Raw genomic sequence first — 20,224 nt, forward strand, 5'->3', positions numbered from 1 at the left:
ACCATCCCATCCTCCTCTGTCCCCACTGCCATCCCATCCTCCTCTCTCCATAACCATCCCATCCTCCTCTGTCCCCACTGCCATCCCATCCTCCTCTCTCCATAAGCATCCCATCCTCCTCTCCCCATAACCATCCCATCCTCCTCTGCCCCCACAGCCATCCCATCCTCCTCTCTCCATAACTATCCCATCCTCCTCTGCCCCCACTGCCATCCCATCCTCCTCTCTCCATAACCATCCCATCCTCCTCTCTCTCCCCACAACCATCCCATCCTCCTCTCTCTCCACAGCCATCCCATCCTCCTCTCTCCCCCCCTCAGTGATCCAACCCATCCCCAGGTTTGCCAGCCAAAGGATGGACATTCAGACCTTTGTGGTAGCTTCAAGTGCAGAGGTCTGGGAGGGTCTTACTGGGGACACAGAAATCCCCTAATTCCCAGGTTTTCCTCACCTACAGGAGGTGCTCCCTGCCAAACCCCCCTAATTCAGCCCTTCATCCCATGCCTATGAAGCAGAGACCAGCATTCCCAGCTGTTTTGGGAATGACTGCTCTAAAAAAGCACATGGCATGGACCAGTGGGAATATCCCCGCTCAGGTTTGTCCACTTTCCCTTCCAGCATCCCGGGGTGTTCTGATCCACTCCAAAACCTTTTGAAACTCGTGCTGCTCCAGCTGAAAATCTTCCATGCCCGACAATGATTCCTCTTTTTTTGCCATTGTTTTTGTTTTCTGGAGCTGGGTAAAAAAAAAATGTTCCAGCTGTTTTGGTGTATGGGAAGAGTGGAAAAGAGCCGTGCTCTGAAAACACCGACGGCATCCCCGGGACTGGGTGTTGGAGGCTGGAAAGCTGGAAGGCAGCATTCCCAGTTTGCAAAGCAGAATCCCACCTCGACCTGGAGGGAATTAAGGTCGTTTTGACCTAACTGTGAGCCTCCCAAAATCTCCTTTCCAGCTCTGCACAGGGCTGAGTGCTCCTGGGAGCTGGACAATCCAAACCGAAGGCAGGAGTCACAGGGAGTTGCTTTGGCTTGGCTTTTATCTCTGGGAAGCAGCAGGGATGTGTTAGGATGGAGGAGAGGTGGTGGCTGGCAGGAGCTGGAATCACAGGATCATGGAATCATGGAGTGGTTTGGGTTGGAAGGGACCTTAGGGATCACCTAATTCCACCCCCCCCTGCCAAAAAGGGCTCCAACCCGACCTAAACCACATGGAGAACTTCAGCTGAATCCCCCATGGATTCCATGGGGATGGAAACACAGGGCTCTGTTGTGTTTAAGGCTGGGAAAACCCCATCTGCAGGTGTTGTATTCCTGTTTAATGTTTTGATGTATTCCCAGAGATTTTTATAGCAAAGCTGAAGGAAGAAGGGATGTGCTGGTCTGTGGATTGCTGCAGGATCACCAAAGGGATATTCCAGAATTCCAGACTGGTTTGGGTTGGAAAGGATCTTAAAGCCCATCTCATTCCATGGGCAGAGACACCTTCCACTAGACCAGGTCCTGGTCTAGGACCAAGCCCTGTCCAGCTTGGCATTGTTTAAATTTAAATTGATCAAATTTGTTTAAATTGGAGCTTGTTTAATTGAAATATATATTCGTTTAAATTTAAGGCTGGCCTTTTTTAAATTTAAAATATTTCTGTGAGTTGGATGGTGCAAAAAATGCAACTTTTTAGGAAAAATACCACCTTGCTCAGCAGCAGGACCTTGATTTTTGGGGGGTTTCCCACCACAAAAGGGTATACCCAGCAGAAATCCCTGAATTTTTGGGGTGTTTCCCCTCATAAAACACTAAACTCGGCAGAAATCCCAGGATTTTTTGGGGGGTTTCCCCTCCCAAAAGGCTAAAGCCAGAAGAAATCCTTTCAATTTTTGGGGTGTTTCCCCCCCAAAAGGCTAAACTCAGCAGAAATTCCTGGATTTTTGGGGTCTTGCCCCTTATAAAACACTAAACCCAGGAGAAACCCCTGGATTTTTGGGGGGTTTCTCTCACAAAAGGCTAAACCAAGCAGAAATCCCTGGATTTTTGGGGTGTTTCTCCCACAAAAGGCTAAACTCTGCAGAAATCCCTGGATTTTTTGGGGTTTTCCCCTTATAAAACACTAAACCCAGGAGAAATCCCAGGATTTTTGGGGTGTTTCCCTTCATGAAAGGCTAAACCCAACAGAAATCCCTGGATTTTTGGGGAGTTTCCCCCCACACTGGATTTTTGGGGTGTTTCTCCCCACACTGGATTTCCGGGGTGTTTCCCCCACAGAAGGCTAAACCCAGCAGAAATCCCCGGATTTTTGGGGTGTTTCCCACCACGAAAGTCTAAACCCAGCAGAAATCCCTGCATTTTTGGGGTGTTTCTCATCTAAATCCAAGCTTCTAAGAGTTTGGTGGATGGCTGGAGGTAAAACATCCTCCCTGCATCCAGCAGCTCCTCAGTTTTTATTGGGATTCCACCTCTCTGGGGATGTGGAATAAGGAACTGGAGATTGAAGCCTTTCCCTCTTGCCCTGAGACTGTTTCTCCCTCTCCAAAACATCTTGTGCATCCTTGAGGAAGGTCAGACCTCACAATCTGGGGAAAATTGAGGCAATGAAGGATCCTGGTGCCTCCTGCCCATGTGTGATCCCAGCCTTTGGAGCAGGATGGAGCCCAGGCTGCTGGAGCACAACCACGAGGTTGGAACTGACCAAAAAGTGCCTCACCCACCCTGAAAGAAATCCAGGGCACGTGGGAGTGCTCTTCTCCTAAATAACACCCAGAGCAGGGAGAAGTGGAGTGATTATAGGTTGGACTCCAACTCAGAGGTCTTTTCCAACCTAACTGATCCTGTGATTCCTTTTTCTTATCCCAAATAAGTCCAATATCAGGAAGCAACCAATGTTGACTGAAATGACTCAATAATATTGCTTTAAATCTTTTTTTTTTCTTTCCTTCTACTGCTGCAGAAAAAGTTATGGTGCCCACAGCCAGCCAGAGAATTCCAGGATGGTTTGGGTTGGGAGAGACCTTACAGCTCATCTCATTCCACTCCCTGCCATGGGCAGGGACACCTTCCACTAGCCTAGGTTTCTCCAACCTGGCCTGGAATGAATGGATGGATGGATGGATGGATGGATGGATGGATGGATGGATGGACGGATGGATGGAAGACATCAAGAGGAGAAAGCCAAGGTGGCCTCCATCATGCCCAGGGACCTGCCAAACACTTCCCACAGAAAAACTTACATTTTGGGAGCCAAAACACCTAGAAAAGGCCAGTTCTTCAACATTCCAGCTCAAATCAGTCACCTGGAGCTGGAGAGGAGAAGGGAATGCTGAGCAAGGAAGCATTTTGCTGCTGGGATGCTCTGAGTTCCTGTGTTGTGTCCTTCCCCCCTGCACAACCTCTGGACAGTCAGGAATGTTTGCTCCAAGGTGTCCCTCCCTCGCCAGAGAATTCAAACAAATATAAAACCAGCTCTAAACTGGGGGGGGGAAGCTTTAGACAGGAAGGACCCTCCTCCAAAGGCAAATTTCCCTCATCCCAACATTCCTCCACAGCCTGAGGGGGGCTGGGGGCAGCTGAGGGGGAAGGAGGCAGGTTAGTGGGAGCCCCTTGTTAAAACCTTGGCAGCACATGACTGGAAAAGCAAGGAATTGTCAAGAGGAGGAAGCTGCTAACAAGAAGTTGGAAAAAGGCAGGAAAAAGCAGTTTGGAAGGACTGTGGAAGCTCCAGCTGCCTCACGGGAGCGACCACCAGCATCTCCTGAGCCACGGGAGGGTGAGGGGACAGGGAGAGCCACCACCAGCCCTCCTGGCTAAAAGAGCTCATAATGTCTCCCCTTGGCTCATCTCCACCCCCTGAGCCAAACAAAAACCAGGCACAGAAGGTGTGGAATAAGCAGCAGGGAGTGGGAAAAAAGGCAGGGAACAAGATGTTCTTCTCAGGAAGTACACAGGGTTGAGGTGGAGAACCTGCGCTGACACAGAGGTGGCCCTAAAGGGAGGCTCTGGGGCTGAGGAGGCTCAGGCCAAGGATGAGGACACTCAAATCAAGGTTCTGGGTGGGTCTGACACTTCCTAGGAAAAGCCTCCTTCAGATCTCATCCTGCACAAACACAGCTTGGAAGCTGAGGGGGGTTTAGTTTAGGATGTGAAATGTTCCCGAGGTCCTGGGCTGTCCTTTCGGGGATAAACACAACCGGGATAAGAAGTGGACTCTAAAAACACCCCTTTGGGAAGAGCAGGGAGTTTTCCAAAGGCAAACCTCCTCCCCCTCTGCCTTCCTGCCAAAATAAAACAAATTCTGGGACAAACACCTTCCCTGAAAATAAATCTATCCATCTGGGGCTTTATTCTTTTTCCAAGGGAACTCTGTCTCTGGCCTGCTTAGCCAGAAGCTTCCCTGCTCTCCCAGTTTTCCTGGGTGCAGCAAACCTCAGGAGCAGCAGAATCCCTGTGGGATGCTCCAGGACTGGACCTGCACCATGGATGAGACTTGGATTTCCCCATTTTACCAACCCCTGGATAGATTAAATTCTTTAGGAGCAAGTCTTGCTCTGTCCAGACATAGGAGAAGCACAAGGAGGAACAATTTTCATCTCCAGCTAATTTTCAATTATCCAGAATTCCAAATCTGCCTAATTTTCATCTGGGCAGCACAAAGACTCTGTAGTAACATCTACTCCTGGGAGTAAATCAGGGAGAGGATGATACCAGTGACTCAGTGGATTAATGCCAGTGGAATCAATAACAAGGAAAAATCCTGGTTTTAACAGAATTTATGGTTTAAACTGCTCAATTTAAATAAAATAATGATTTAAAGAAACTGAACAAAAAACCTTGGGGCCACCCACTAACAAGCAGAGCCATAAAATCCATGGAATGTTGAGGGCTTCTGGGAACAATCCCTGGGACAGGTAGGATTGCCTCCCGAACTTGGGGGGCTTTTTCATGTTCCACACAGTCCCTGACAAAGAGCAGCTGGAACACCTGGAGGCCAGATGTGCACAGCTGGACGTGGGCTGCTGCTGCCTGTCAAGCCTCAGATTACATCACATTCCAGGTGCTGGACTTCAGGAACGCTTGGAAGGCCAGGCTGGAGCCAGGGAAGTGCAAGCCCAGAGGTTTCTTCCCCATGGAAATGTCGTGTCCCCTCTGCTTGCAACACCAGCCCTCACAGTCCCCTTGACCTGTTTGATGCCAAATTTTGGGAGACACACCCCCAGAGCAAATCTGGGGAGAGATACTGGCATCCTGGAAGCAGGGAAGTGCAAATCCAGGGATTTCTTCCCCATGTCTCCTCTGCATGCAAAACCCAGCCCTCATAGTCCTCCTGGCCCGTGCAGTGCCAAATTTAGGGAGAGAGACCCCCCAGAGCAAATTTGGGAAGAGAGATCCCCAGAGCAAATCTGGGGAGAGACATTGGTATCCCATAGCCAGGAATAATTCCTCTGCATGATTGACACGATGGGAAGATGAGGTAGGTCCCCTCCACTCTGTGTTTGTACCACCTGAGATCTCAAAAACCCACCAGCACCTGCCTTGGAATTGGTTTATTTGGGGATTTCTCCTCATGGTGCAGCTTCACTGTCTCTCTCCGTGTAAAGGAGCTCAAGGAATTTTAGTTTTCAGCAGATTCATTCCCTGCAAAACATGTGGTCCTTGAGGATAGGACTCTGGGAAGCAAAATGCTGAGTGAGCCTTGGAGATGACTGCTGAAGAAAAAGATCCTTTTTGTGGGCATTTGGAGTAGGAAGGAAAGTTTTCCCTTTGTTGCTGTGGCAAAGAGCCTCTGGGGCAGCTTCCATGAGGCACGGATGGATTTAATCCTGCTTTTACAGGTATGGAGCTTCACAGAGCATTACAAAAAGCCCTCAGTGGGAAGAATTCCCTGGATTCCCTATCTCCTTGCCCAGTGTCATCACGCCCAGGTTTTGGACTCCCATCCCAGGTGACATTCCCAGGTGTTTGCTGAGGAAAGGATGTTACTCCAGCATCATCCCAGCAGTCTTTGAAAAACATGCCCCTGAAGTTCCTTGAAGTCCTTGATCCCAATCCATCCTCCTTTCCTATGACAGCAGGTGATGATTTTTTAGGATACTCCCCAGGCTCTGAGTAAGGGTGGTGTTTAATCTCCCAGGACTTTGAGAAGGGATTGGACCAGGCCATGTCTCCATCTGGGATTAATCACCACAGCGTCATTAAAGTCAGGGGGCCAAAGTCCCACTTGGAATAACCCACCTTCACTCTGCTACAGTCAATAAAGCTGCTCTGATCCTGTTTTATGACAAGAGGAGCCCAACTCCTTAAAATATGTGGGATTGCCCTCGTGCACAGGGATTTATATTTTTATAGGATGAACAATCCTGCTGGGATAAGGAGCACTTGGCATGGAGTGAGGCTATCCTGAGCTGGAAGAGACTCCCAAGGATCATCCAGTCCAGCTCCTGGCCCTTCCCAGGACACCCCAACAATCCCACCCTGTCCATCAGAGCATTGTCCAAACACTCCTTTAGCTCTGGCACCGCTGCCCTGGGGAGCCTGGTCAGTGCCCGACCACCTTCTGGGGGGAAGAACCTTTCCCTGAGATCCAGCCTGAGCCTTCAACCAGGTTTCAAAACCTTAAACCAAGCTCCTTAAAGCCAGGCCTTCAGATTTCAGCCTCAGCCCTTTCTTTCAGTTGTCCTTCAGGGTAACAAGCCCCTTCCTGCCCCGCCTTGGTGTTTGTGAGCAGCTCTCCCTCCTCTTTCCTTCCTCTACTCCTTCCCTCACCAGCCTTTTCCCGAGGCTGCCTCTGCTTCCTGGGGGTGTCCATTCCCTGCTCCAACCTTTTGAGAGTTGGCTTTTTCTTGAGCAAAACTGATGGAGAGGAGCCAACGTTGGGAAAAAATGTGCTTCTGGCCAAGCTCTGGTGTGTGTTATGACATCCAGGACAAGAGGACATGGCCTCAAGCTGCACCAGGGGAGGTTTAGGCTGGACATCAGGAGGAATTTCATCATGGAAAGGGTTGTCAGGCTTTGGAATGGGCTGCCAAGGGGCCGTGGGGGTGGAGTCCCCATCCCTGGAGGTGTTCAGGAAACAACTGGAATTGCCCTCAGTGCTCTGATCTAGTGACTAGCCAAAGGCTGGACTTGATGATCTCAGAGGTCCTTTCCACCCTAAAGGATCCTGTGATTGTGGGAAATTCCTTGGCAGGCTCTGACTGAACAAGTGCTTGGATGTTTGTGTTGGTTTGCAGCTCTGCTTGGGCACCTTGGGCTGTGGTGGCTCCTGGGGGTGGGGGGAGAGGAAGGCAACAGCAGAGGGGCTGAGCTGGCCATGGCTGAGACATTTGGTCTGGATTTTTGTGGGTTTGGATGTTGCCATCAGGATCCTGGTCTCCTGAGGAGATGGGAATATCCCACAGGTCCTTGTGCAGGCTCTGAGCAACCCTGAATCACTCCTTTTTCCAAGACTCATCAGCCCATCAGCGTGAGCTTGGCCAGCTGCTTTATGGGCTTTCCTGAAAGTATTCCGGGGCTGATGCCGGGCAGGGGAGTGGGAGAGGGATCCAGCCCTTACTCACAACCTTTTCAGCAACACATTTCCAGCTGGGATGGTGCTCTGAGCTCCCCAGGATGAGTTTCCCAACCCACTGCTCTGCTCCAAGAGCCTCCACTTCCATAAACCGCCCCCCTGCAGCTTTTAATTCCCAATGCAGTGACTATCTAATCAGTTTGAAAATCTTATTTTATTCTGCTTTCATTCTCCCCCAGCTTTCTGTGCTGCTTTCCCATAAATAAATGACCCCCTTCACACTTTCCCATCCCACTGCTGGATTTTATGGCTTCACAAGGGGTAAAATGAAGCTGACCACACCCTTGCTGCTGCTTTTCAAAGGGGACAAACAGTCTCACTCCAAGTTCAAACTCTTGGAGGAAGAAACAGGCAGAGATGGAATCCCTCTGCTCAAGGAGCAGATAAGTCATTGTGTCCTTTGCTCCTCTGTGTTTAGTGGGGTATTTAATCACATGCCTCATGTCCAAACGTGGGTTTGGTGGGATTTAGCACATGCTCTGCTGAATCCCCAAAGCCCAGCAAGTGGCTCCCAGGAAGATGATTTGTGTGCAGCACTCGCACATCAGCCTGGAAAAAAGCTCTTGGAAAATTGCTGTGCACGGGCCTTGGGAGCCTCGCCATCCTGCCACAGGCAGACGTGTGCCTTCAGGTTTTGGGGGCTTCAGGGATGAAAGGAGCGGGTTAAGTGGAGATTTTCAAGCCAGTGACTCAGCTCAGCACCAGCTGGCTGGTCTTGTTTAGGTTTGCCAGCTGCAGGCTGGACTCGTTTGAACCTCTGAGCCTGAACTCCGGGAGGTTCCCACTGAGATAATAACCTGAGTTACTGCAGGACTGATGCAATCCCTGCTCTGGGGGGAGGAAGAGGAGCTCTCTTTGCAGCATCTGCTCCAAACAAAGGCTTTGTGCTTTGCCTTTGGCAGTGCTGCTCCTCTGGGAATGTCACGAGCTGTCTGGGATGGGCAGATCTGAGCTGAGCTGGTGCTCCTGGGAATCAGAGGCTTGCTCGGAAGTTGTTGCTGGGTTTCTCTGCTTGGGTTTGCAATAAATCCCACAATGGTTTGAGTTGGAAGGGACCTTTAAACAGCATCTAATCCACACCCCCCTGCCATGGGCAGGGACACATTGCACTAAACCGGCTCCAAACCTGGTCCAACCTGGCCTGGAATGTTTCCAGGGGCGATGGAAACATCTGATTGATGCTGACCTGCTCCTCTGCTCTGTCCAGCCGAGCATTACACGTGGGCTTGTGTTTGCAGCACAGCAAAGTGTTTGTCTACGTGTGATGTTTGGGGGCTGGGTGGTACACTGTTGATGGAAAAGGAAGGTTTAAAGGCTAATTAGGGAATCCGATGGAATGCAGGGAAGGAAAAGGGGAGTTTTGGTCTGTCCTGTCTAGAGAAGTGTGTGGATTAAAATCCCAGAATGGTTTGGGCTGGAAGAGACTTTTAAAGGGGATCTAATCCACTCCCCTGCCATGGGCAGGGACATCTCCCACTAGCCCAGGTTGCTCCAAGTCCTGTCCAGCCTGGCCTTGGACACTTCCAGGGATGAGGAAGTTCTCTATCCATGTACACGCAGCAGTAAATCATTAAATATAGGTGTGCATGTGTAGACATACATGGAATACTGTAAAGCTGGTGCTCATCCACTCGGGATGATCCAGAGAGATTTGGAGAGAGGCTCCTCTTCCCCCTGACCCTCAGTTCTTAGGAAATGCTCCAGTAGGTGTGTTTTTACCACATCCTCACCTGAAAGGTAAATGGGTTCCTTGAATTAAAGGCTCCCTAAAACCAGCAGTTACTTAAATCAACATCAATAAATGAGGGAATGAAATGCAGCTTTAGCCAAAGGACTCCAGGAGAGGGGCTGGTTCTTGTGGGACAATTTCCCTTAAGTTGGAAGGCGAAATGGGAATGCTGGGCCACCCTCCTCTCCTGGAAGTGCAGGGATGCGCCCAACAGGAAGCTTAACCTGACATCCCACACGCTTTGGCTGAACAAAGTGATCTCTGCCCTTTCTGTACTTATTTATATTTTCAGTTGCCTGCATAATCTGGCCCTCTAGAAAGTCCCTTCAGGAGGTCACACAGCTGAAATAATAGCTAATGGATTTTTCAGGAATGGTTTGGGGCTCATTAAAGACTTTCTGCCTTCCCTTCCAAGTGTTTGCAAGCTGCTCCCCAGCTGGGTAGGGCTGGAATAAGGAAGTTGGCACAAGTGTGCCACATCCCAGCAGCTCCAGAGACTAAGGAGAACTGCTGGCATTGCTTCTCCATCCAGGGATATCCTTATTCTGCTCCCATCACCTCACTTGGCTGTTTCATCTCTGTTTTGGGCTCTAAGTCCTGAGGAGGAGGCTCTCTGACTTCTCCAGTGTTGAACATCCAAACCATTTCCATCTATGCCCCATTAACCATGAAATGGTTTGTCTTGGAAGGGACCTGAAAGATCTTTGAGCTCCATAAAAAGAACTGAGTTTATTCCTTTCACAGGAGCTGTTCCAGGCTCTGACTTCAGGAATTGGTGGTTCCCCAACTGCTCTGGGGGAATCTGGTTCCCTTTTCCATGTCTGTATGGGCTAGGATGGGATACTTAGTTTTTGGGGACTCCCTGCCTGGCCAGGGCGTCACCTCTGATGAGACCTAGCCACCTCTGATGAGACCTCATCTTGAGGTTGAGGATGGATGCCCCAGGCACAGGAGAGCCAAGGGAATGCCTGTGGTCTAGTCCAAGGATCAGACAAGCCTCTGGAGATGGCCCAGGCCATGCAGGGACAGCTCTGCCCCAGCTCATGTCCTCACTTGGACTCCCAGCTGTGCATTTCAAACCTGAAAAATGTTGCTTTATCCCTACTTATGTTGGTCTTGTATATTATGGATTTAAGTTTTTCCAAGAGGAACTAAATGCTGAAGGCTCTTGGAGATGAATGTAGGCTGGAATTCTCAAAAGGATCAAGAAAACTTGGTGCCTTTCAGAAAAATCTCAGCTCTGGAGGGGCCCTAAATGTCTTGGGCTTCATCCCTCAGCTCCAGTCTGTCCCTTCCCAAAAAACAGGTCAGAGGAAGGTGGTCCTGGCTGTTGGATGCTGAGTCCAGTGTCATGCTGTGGTGGGAAGTGGGCACTGAACACAGTGAGGATTCAATAGTTTTATGATGCTTTGGCTCAGTGGGGTCAGACCGTGTCGGTCAGGATCAGACAAAGCCCTGGAAGAGGAGCTGGGAAACCATCTGGGGCAATTCTGACCTCCCTGGTGGCAGCTGAGAGCTACGAACCTCCTGTGGGAGACCTTGGGCTGCTTCAGCTCAGCTTTGGGTTAAGGTGGGGAAACCTTCCCAGGACCCCGAAGCCTTTTCTCCTTCCCTCTCTTTTGTATCCCTGGAGGGATGTGCTGTGTGAAAAGGGTGTTGCTGGCCCCTTGCTGGGAGGCTTTCTGCTTCCAGCCTGGCTCTGTCTTGACCCTGGTGCTCCCCTTCACCCCATCATCCTTCCCACAGCCTCTGGAGGATGCAGTGCTCTGTGATCTGCCCAGCAAAAAATTCCCCCTGTGAACAGGCTCCTCATGTTATCCTGGTGCCTGGGCAGGCTTTGGGATAAATCCCAGCCCGAGCTGCTCATTTCCCAGTCTCCAAGGCCTTTTACTTCCTCTGCTGTTGGTCTCCTGGGCTCCTTCTCCTGCTTCCTCCCCCTCAGCTCCCTTTGTTCTCTCTGGTGCTGTGCTCCATTGCTTGTCTCTGCTGGGATGATGATCCCAGCTCTTGGATCAGATTCCCTCAGCTTTGAGCTGTGCCTTCTCCCTGTTTTAGGCTCCTCAGCATCCATCAGGCTGAACTCAACACCAGCAAGGACAGGGACATGTGAGCAGCTCTCTAAAATATCACTTATGACTCTTATAAAGGCCCCTCCTCACACACAGTTTCAGTGTAATGCCTTATTTCATCAATTAATGTAGTATTTTTAATAGGTTTTATTTTTAACAGGTTGGAATTTTTTTTAAATAGGTTTCCACTATTTGTATTTTAGGTGGAAAACTTGAACACATGAACTTGGAGCACAGTCCTGTCTCACTTCATGTCTGACATTGTGGGGCTGGAAACTGCCTGGGAATGGGGAGGAACTGAGGGAAAATCACTCCAAGAGGTGTTTGGGTCTGAATTATCCACCAGCTCCCTCTGCCCTGAGTTTTGCATTTGTATGCTGACCAGAAGGGTGATTTAGGGGTTTTTTTTAAAGCATCCCCATCTCTACAAAATCCTTGGTGCTTTGTGATTTAAAGCATGCCTAAATATTTAAGGCAAGCCCGATGTGGGCAGGAAGTGCTTGCTCAGCAGTTTTCCTTTTAATCATTGCAGCTTTTGAGACTCCAAAGCCCCCTTGGCCACTTTGCAGGACTGTGCTTTAACCAGAGACCTTGGGATGGCTCTGGCCCAAGTGAACTCCTCGAGATCCTGGTGCAGAATTCTCCTGGTGGTGCCCTGAGATCAGCAGATCCGGCCTTTTTCTCAACTCCCACTCAGTGCCTCAAGTCCCAGGGAAAGCTCCCCTTCCGCTGCTACACCCTCGGCTTTGAAGGCAAAAAAAGGATTCAACAGGATTTTTAGAGAGGGTGGGATGGTTCAGCCGCCTTCCAAAATTCCCAGGGCTTCCCAAAGCTGTTATTCCCTGCAGTGTCTGCAGTGCCAGCCCTCTCCAGAGCTTCCTTGCCGTTGATCCATAGGCAGACCTGCAGCCAAGCTCATCCTCCCGGGAATGCTCCTGTCTGAGATCCTGCTCCGAGCTCTGCCCCACAGCTGAGATGCTCTTTGCCTTCAACCTGGAGCTTCTAGCCCCGAAAGAGCAGCACCCAAACTACCCGGGGAGAAATAATTTGGGATGTAATGTAACTCCAGGGAGTGTCTGGGTGCACCGAGTGGGGGCTGGTGCCTGTTGAACCGGAGTCTTGCTATTGGTTTGAGCTCTGCTTTGTTTTTTCACTGCACAGCCTCTCGCTGCTTGTTTGGGAAGTTGTTCCTCCCCTTTGCTGCCTGGAGCAGATCCCAGAGAGCAGCACATCCTGCTCTTTTCATTATCTGCCCCACTAATGCCTTCTTTTTATTTTTCCCCCTCTCCAGGTCACTTGTTTTGGGTCACTTTATTCTCAGTTCTAACCCCACCGTGGGGTTTTCCAGCTTTGTTGCTTCTGTGGCTCAGGAGGGATGTTTTGTTCTCATTTATTAGTTTTCCTGGCCAGGATACAAAAGGTTAAACACTTTGGAGAAGCTTATTTACAGCTGAGGTAGGTTTCTAAATCAACAGTAGATTGGAGTGACTCACAGAGCTGCTTTAACCTTTTTCCTTCCGTTTTTGTCTCTCTCCACATCTGAAGGGCAACATCTGCAATTTAGATCTCTGGAATGAGAAGCTGTGAAAGGAATATAAATGTGGGTGCTCAGCCTGGCCCTGGTGCAGAGCTGGCTCCCATCTGGCAGTGCCTGGACCCCTCTTTTTGAGGAGCTGGATTTTGAGGAGCTGTGGGGAGATGACCACCAAGGAGGAGGGTCTGGCTGGGCAGGCAAAAATCCAGTCTGGTTGTGTGTGAATCCCTTCTCGACCTGTAGGAGGGTCCTGTCTGGTGGGGAGGTGACAGGGTGGGCACTCAAAGTATTACAATTTGCTTTTTGGAGGAGAAACTGAGGCACTGAGTTTGCACAGGAAGGTTTTGGGTGGGAGCCGGGAGAAGGTTCCGCTTGGTCCCGTCGTTCGGGTGGAGATGAGTGTGCCCAGGGTGGGCTGGGGGTGCAAGGAGAGCAAAGCCCACTGGCCCCATCACATCAGATGGTACAAAAGAAGTGGCAGCCTTAAAATTAGCCCAGAGATTCTGGGATAAAGTGTCCCCACAAGGCACACGGGCTGGAAGGAGATGGGAAGGGCAGGGCCAGCCCCCACATCCTGTGGCACTTTTGCTTCCCACCAAAAACCAGCAGTGGAAAACAGGCTGGAGATGGACAGAGGAGATGGAATCCTTCATGAAGCATCACGTCTCAGTTTGCTGTCCTTCAAACCCCCCTTTTTGTAGCGTATCACTACAGACCTCCCTTTTCCCTCACAGCAAAGCAGGGCTGAGACATTTCCACCCCCAAACCGCACCCAAGCCCCTGCATTTCTCCTATTCAGCAGGATTTAGTGATTCCCTTCTAAGGAGTCTGTGGAATCAACCATATTTTAGGGGTTGGCCCTTTTTGTCCGTAACCCCAATACCTTCATTATGCTCCTCACAGCTCTCCTGTGCAGTTTTTGGGTGTCTCAGCTCCAAGGCTGGGCCACAACTGGGTCTAATCCTAAACTGAGGTGCTGCAGCACTGAAACCCTGTGGGGACAGCACCTCTGGGGGGCTCAGGTTATTCTCCTGCACCTCAATCTTTAGATTTTAAAGGAATTTTAGAGGAATCCAGTCCCTCGGCGAAGGCACTTTCTGGCAGACCCAGCAACTCAGCACCTCCTGTGCCTGCAGGGTTAGACCTGACCTGGGAGGCCTGAGAGTCTTTCTGATGTTTAGACCACAAATTACCTTGCTCTCCGAGCCTGCCAGCTCCTGAGGTTTTCCCTAATGAAAGGACTGGGCTGCCTGACCCACTTGGAGTCATCATTTCAAATTTGGGTTGTTTATTGAAGTGGCTGTTGATAAAGGAACAGAGTAAACCTGTGCTTGTTGTGTTTGGAGCTCATCTAATGTCTCCTATTAAGATGAGGGCAGTGCAGCTTTAATCATATTCCTACATAAACACAGCAGAGAAAATCATGAGGTTTCTTTATTTAAAAAAAGAGAGTTTTTCTATATAAAAAAAAGAGTTTTTCTCTATAGAAAGGCAGCTGTGACTGCAATGTGGTGGAAGCACCTCTGATGCCGTGCTCTGGCCCTAAATTAAATAACCTGTTGTCCTGATGATCATTAATGTGGGATGTACTAAGAGCAAAATTCCTTGCACTGGGCAGTGAGGCAGCTCCTGGCTGCTCCCAGATATTCCCTGTGCTCCCTGTGAGACACACACCCCTTGGATGTGACCTCAAACCCACCCTATTCTTTATTTGATATAGTTTATCCTGCACTCTAGTGCCAGTAGATGCTGAGTCAGCAGGAGCTCCTGTGGTTTTCCACCTTTTCCATCAACCAGTTCTCCCTAAGCCTGGGAATCTGCTGCCAGGATGGGGAGAGCTGCTAAATATGGGATGTTTGGGGACTGGGTACCTCAGTGCAGCCTTGGAGCAAAAAAAATGGTTCCTTGGAAGGATCTTTGGGAGATGTTTGCAAGAAAAATGAGCTTCCTAAGGGAAATGGGAATCCACGTGGCAGGGATGTGAAGGAAGGATTTTGGGAGGTCAGGAGGTTTTTTCGGTGATGAGCTTAAAATTAAACCTTGAAGCCTGGGGAGTGCTTGGAGAGGGAGGGGTTGGATAGGGCAGGGATAACACCTGGAAACAGGTCTCTTGCTTTGCTCTTGAAGAAAAGGAGGATAATTTTCTGTTTCAAAAGGTATCCGGGAGCCTTTTGCTTTGTTACCCTTTGCTGGGAGGGAGAGGAACATCCTCCAGCCATTCCCTGGGGTCTGCAGCTCCTCAAATCTCCTCCAATCTCGTCATAACTCCCTCCCTCCTCCTGCTGTGCTTCTCCTGCTCTTTTTAAGACTCCCCCAGACAAGAGTTTTAGGATTTGCAGTGCCAGGCCACCCCTTGATCCCCTCTGTCCTCAGACCTGCTGGAGCTTTTGCCCAATTTCCCGGGTTATTCCAAGCTGTGGGGAGCGCCCAGCCCTGGACGGGAGGGGCAAACCCAGCCTTTTTGGGCTGAAAGCAAGGCTGCAGAAAACAGAAAAACAGCCTTGTATAAGTCTCCTCCCTGTCCCCTCATCTCGGATCAGAAGTTGGGGAAGGGGGCGGGGGGGGAAACATCACAACCCACAAAGCCCCAGAGGTCGCTCCTGGTTCTGCTGGGAGCACTCTGGGGCAGGTTTCGGGGTGGCTTTGTCTCTTTAAGGTGTCTCCCAGAGGGAGGATCAGCCCGATGTGATGTGGCAGCTCTGGTAACTCCTCTTGGCTTTCAGCACAGACCTTACTGATCACACAACTTGCTAGTGAAGAAGGTCCAGCTGTCCAGGCCTTGGCAGGGATCCCCACCCTCTGCTTGCTGCCAAATCCTCTCTTTCTTTTTTTTCGTTTTTTTTTTTTTAAATATATAATAAATGCTTAGTTTCCTAACAGACTGGGAGTGGAGCAGCCTCCTCTGCCTCCCAGCCCCGTGTGATGCCTCCTGGACCTGCAGGAGCCAGGGCTGGTGGTGCCACATCCCTGTGTGGTGCCAGGATGTTGGCAGCCAGGGAGATGGAGAGCCCACATTCCAGGGCTTCTGTCCTGCTAGGAGGTGCTGGTGGGGGGGAGTCAGGGCTAAGGGTTGGGGTCCCAGCAGTGCCTGGTTGGGCTGGAGGCTGCCCAAGGGTGGTTTGGCATTCCCACTGTGGGCATTCCCAGGACATGGCTGGTTCATGTGAACATTGCTCTTTGTTGAACCACCGGGCCAGCAATTTATTCTAGAGTCTCTTCCCTGGTTGTGCCAAACCTCTGGAGCTGGAGGTGCCTCACCAGCCGTGTGTACATCTCAGAGTGCTTAACAGAGTGACTCCAAGTCCCAAATTGTCCCAGCAACCAACCCCCCTGAAAAGCTTCCCAGATTCCTGGCCTGGGCTCTCTGCAGAAGCTCCAGGAAACGTTCCTCTCCTCACCTCCCTCTTTCAGAAATGACTGAACCCCCCCTTGTTTTGAAATATTTTCACCATGTGGGCCACTTGAAGGATGTGTCTGAACTAAAGAAGAGCTGCAAGGCAGCCTGAGCGCTGCAGTGGGTGAGTAATTCCAGGGGGGTGAGCCTATGGATCTCCTATCCAGAAAGAGGGTTTGGATCTCAAAAATAATGCAAATGTGGCTGTAGTTATATGAAAGGTTGGGTAGCAGCATTTCAAGGAAAGATGAAGGAAAACCAGCACTGGGAAACAAAAATACACTGCCCAGCTGGTGAAATGATGGAGTTAGGAAATGGCTCTGAATGTGTTATAAAACAGGAGGTTTATTTTCTGTAGGAGCAGGGATGAGTGGGCTGATCTAATAAATGTACTCGGGACTTGCCCATGGACCTCAGGCATTGGGGTGTGTGGGGAAACCTTTCTAATTACAGCAGAAAATGAGCCATTAATGACAGAGATGAGAACAACAAACCAATATGAAAAAGGGGGGTAGATCTGCATTTAAAGCTAAGCATTTTTATCCCTGATTCTGACATGATTATCCTGAAAATTGGATGATTCTGTGATTATTCCTAGTTAAAGAATAGCTACAGTTTTCCAAGCCATGTCTGTTCCCTCAACAACTTAAAAATATTTACCTTTTGCCACTGGTTGAGAGTGAAAGAAAAATATTTACCTTTGCCACTCGTGTAGAGTGAAAGTATCGCTTGGTTTACAAAACAACAGCGATAGGGAGAAAAACTTTGGGATTAACTAGTGAAAATCAGCGTGTTTTGAACTCCCCATTCAATGCTGAAAATGCTCCCCTGCATCCCCAGCCCTCTGAGCACGCTGGGGGTGCCTGGAATTATATTTTTGGGTCCTTTTGTGGTGCTTTCCACTAGTAATTTCCCTGACACGAACACGTAAAGCCGTGTACTCCTTACAACTCGCTCACTGGGTTGGTTGTGTTTTAAATTTCCAAGGGGAAAAGCAAAGGGATGCTTTTATTTTCCTTGCTCTCGAGGCACAAATGGCGATATGAAGAATTCTAAAAGCCTGAACCACTTCTCTGCCCCAAAATCCAAGTGAAAACTCAGCTCATCCCAGCGAAGAAGGCGAGGACGCGGACAATCCAGCTCCCTCCTTACAGCCAACCTTTCAAAGCCAGGCAGGATAAAATAGATTATTTAGTGCTGGTGGTCACAGGGATGTATGAAACAACTCTTCTCGTGGCAAAAGATGAAAAAACTCCTGTAAAATACCAGGTTGTTCAGTGCCTAAACACCCCCCTGGAGCGGGAAGGGAACGCGGAGATCGCAGGGACGATTCATGGCGGCAAAAAGGAACTTGGTAAGCTCAGAAATTTCCTGAGCTCATCAGGCCAAATAATTCAGCAAAATGCAGAAAAATATGCACAAGAGCCATCTTATCTAATGTGTAAAAATATAGATTGATATGTTGCGTGCACAGTGGTTTTTTTAAAGGCTCTTTTTTATCTCATCTGGCCTGTTTTTATCGTGTGGTTTTGTGCCCCAATAACTGGGAAGTTTCCGTGGGGGTGATTCCCTGGTATTCCCAGAGCTGAAAACACTCTGCTTCTAGGCAGATATTCCTGCACAGGCTCCATTCCCACCCACTCCACGCTGTGGAACCCACTGGTGCCTGTTGGGCGAGCTTGCTTGTGTATTTAGGAGGAAAAAAGACTTAAAATCACATGATTTGGCCCCAAAAGTGCCTGTGGGGTGTAATTTGGGGGCTGTGTGGCTTGGAGACAGCGTGGGACACTCCCACGAGGGACAGGGAGGCAGGTGCTCAGTTTGAACATATCACAAACCTCTTTTCCCCATCTCAAACCCTTTAATTCTTGGCTCACTGATGTGTTTTGTTGAATTTCCATCCTGAGCACGTCCAGGGTGGGATTTTTGTGCTGCAGGACGAGCATCCGGAGGGCGATGGCACAGGGGTACCAGGATGCTGCAGTTTAGAAGGATCAAACTCCTTTCCTGCCCTCAACAAGGTGGTTGATTATCTTTAATTACCAGTGACAAGTTCTTTGCTGGGAAGCATCTGCCTGTTCACTTTTCTTCTGAGCCTACAATCTTTTTTTTTTTTCCCCTACCATCCCTGTGATTTTCTGAGCTCCCCCTCCCAGCCAGGAATTCCTTCTATCCAGCCTTATCATACAGTGAGATTTCAGCACAATGGGCCTAAAACATGGCATAAGGATCAGTCTGAAATGTGCATTTTTGTGGCTCTGCGAGGTCCCTCTGGCAGATTAATTTTATTAAGAGCTTACTGTTGGGGACACTGGATGTGCATGTATCAGGGAACCCCCCCAGCCACCCAAAATGCTGCTTTCTGCATGAAAGCCACTCTCTCCCACCCTACCAAATTTTCCAAGCTGGATTCACTGACTTTTTTAGCCTCGGTGCAGCCCTGATTCCCCCCCATCTCTTTCTCAGCAGAGCAATTAAGTTTATTTACATTTAAGCACAAACACATGATTTTTAAAGGAGGCCTCAACAGCTAAAACCAAAAGCATAATCAGATAAATTACTGCAAGAGGGGTTTTGGTGGCTCAATTCATCCCAAAGCTAATTCATACATTTTGAAGTGTGTGTCTGGCAGGTCTAATATCTCTAAAGGAAATGGTGAAGCTGCTTCTTGGGGGTGGCAGCAAAACTATCTTACTAGGAATTCAATTAAAGCTAGTCTAGGCTCACTGGACCTCTTCCAGTAAATATATATCAAGCTGAACCAGTGGACATCTGTCTCTTCTCTTCCCCCCACCCTCCTTCTTTTTCTCTTTTCCAAGCTGTGGTTAAAGGATGGAGAAGAAAAGCTGAGAGAAGAGGGAGCTTTGAGTTCCCCATGCAGGGCCGGAGGGTTATTTTCTGTTTGGGTGTCTGACCACTCTTGAGATCTGTGGGACAACGGGTCTGCCTGCAAAAGAAAGCCCAAATCACCCAAGGCTCACAAAGGAAGCTCATGGCAGAGGTCTGGGGGTGCCCAGTGCCCCTTTCCCAGGTGGATCCCGGTGAGGAATCCACGCCACCTTTCCCGGCTTCATTTTGGAGGGTTAAATCCAAACAACTTCCCCCCCACCACCACCCCGCCCGAAAGGCTCCGACCTCGGGGAGGATCATCGGGACAAGTCAGGGATCTAAAGGCCACTCTGTCAGCAAAAGGGCTGAGCAGTTGTTGGTGCTTATTGAATATTTTTATGGAAGTGGAAACAAAAACCTCCCTGCCCCATTTACACCCTCCTCCAGCACAAACCTGTCTCCAGGTTCCTGCTGCTGCTTCCCTTGGTGTGATAAAGAGTGAGTTATTTTTACCCCCTTTCCCAAGGGAAAACCCTCCTTATTGCTAAAACCCCAAAACCAAGCACTCTCAGGGTGACAGGTCACGGATAAAATTCGCAGGGGGATCTTCTATTCTACCAGTCAGGCCCCCAAAATTCCCTGCTTTCAGACAGGAGGAGAAGCACATCCCGAAGGGCTGCCAGAGCCCCGATTCCCACCTCTTTGCAGGAGGAGGACAAGGGAACTGCGCAGCTGCCACCGGGTTTAAAACCCCACCAGCAGGCACCTCATCCCGCTGTTTTTCATCCCAGTGGTTCCCGGGTCCAGCATGGAAGTGGTTAAAGTGATGGGTAAGGGCTGCCCCGCTTTGATTTATTGGCTGGCTGAGTTAATTTGCTATTTGTGTGTGATCAGTTGTTGTTGCTGAGTGGTCATCTTCCCCAGCTACAAATCTAATTAAACTCCGGGCTGTCTGCTCTTGGGTCTGATTTTATTTTATCTTTTTTTTTTTTTTTTTTTTAAATCGCTGGCAAATATTTCTGCTGCTTTAATTCTTGAGAACTAATCATTAATTAGCACGAGGCTGCTGGAGGGTTTCTTGGGTTTTCCTCGCTTCCAAATTTGCCTAAAGAAGTAA

The 20,224-nt window shown here is 49.5% G+C and overlaps 1 protein-coding gene across 3 annotated transcripts in view; it reads right to left on the reverse strand.

Moving 5' to 3' along the window:
- The window catches only part of TWIST2 (twist family bHLH transcription factor 2), a 32,371-nt gene that overhangs the window by 6,169 nt on the left and 5,978 nt on the right, over positions 1 to 20,224 (reverse strand). Inside the window, exons 2-3 of one of the 3 annotated variants that reach the window (XM_017835630.1) lie at positions 19,194 to 19,197; positions 5,036 to 5,046 (exon numbers count right to left, since the gene is read on the reverse strand). The exons of 1 other annotated variant lie outside the window; for it this stretch is intronic. The gene's annotated coding sequence lies outside the window, so the exon portion shown is untranslated. Of the gene's footprint in view, positions 1 to 5,035; positions 5,047 to 9,196; positions 9,283 to 19,193; positions 19,198 to 20,224 lie in introns of those variants that run through there. One more of the 3 variants, XM_017835629.1, reaches the window with a different exon arrangement.

Source organism: Lepidothrix coronata, unplaced genomic scaffold, assembly GCF_001604755.1.
Source record: "Lepidothrix coronata isolate B3197 unplaced genomic scaffold, Lepidothrix_coronata-1.0 Scaffold261, whole genome shotgun sequence".
Taxonomy (NCBI): Eukaryota; Metazoa; Chordata; class Aves; order Passeriformes; family Pipridae; genus Lepidothrix; species Lepidothrix coronata.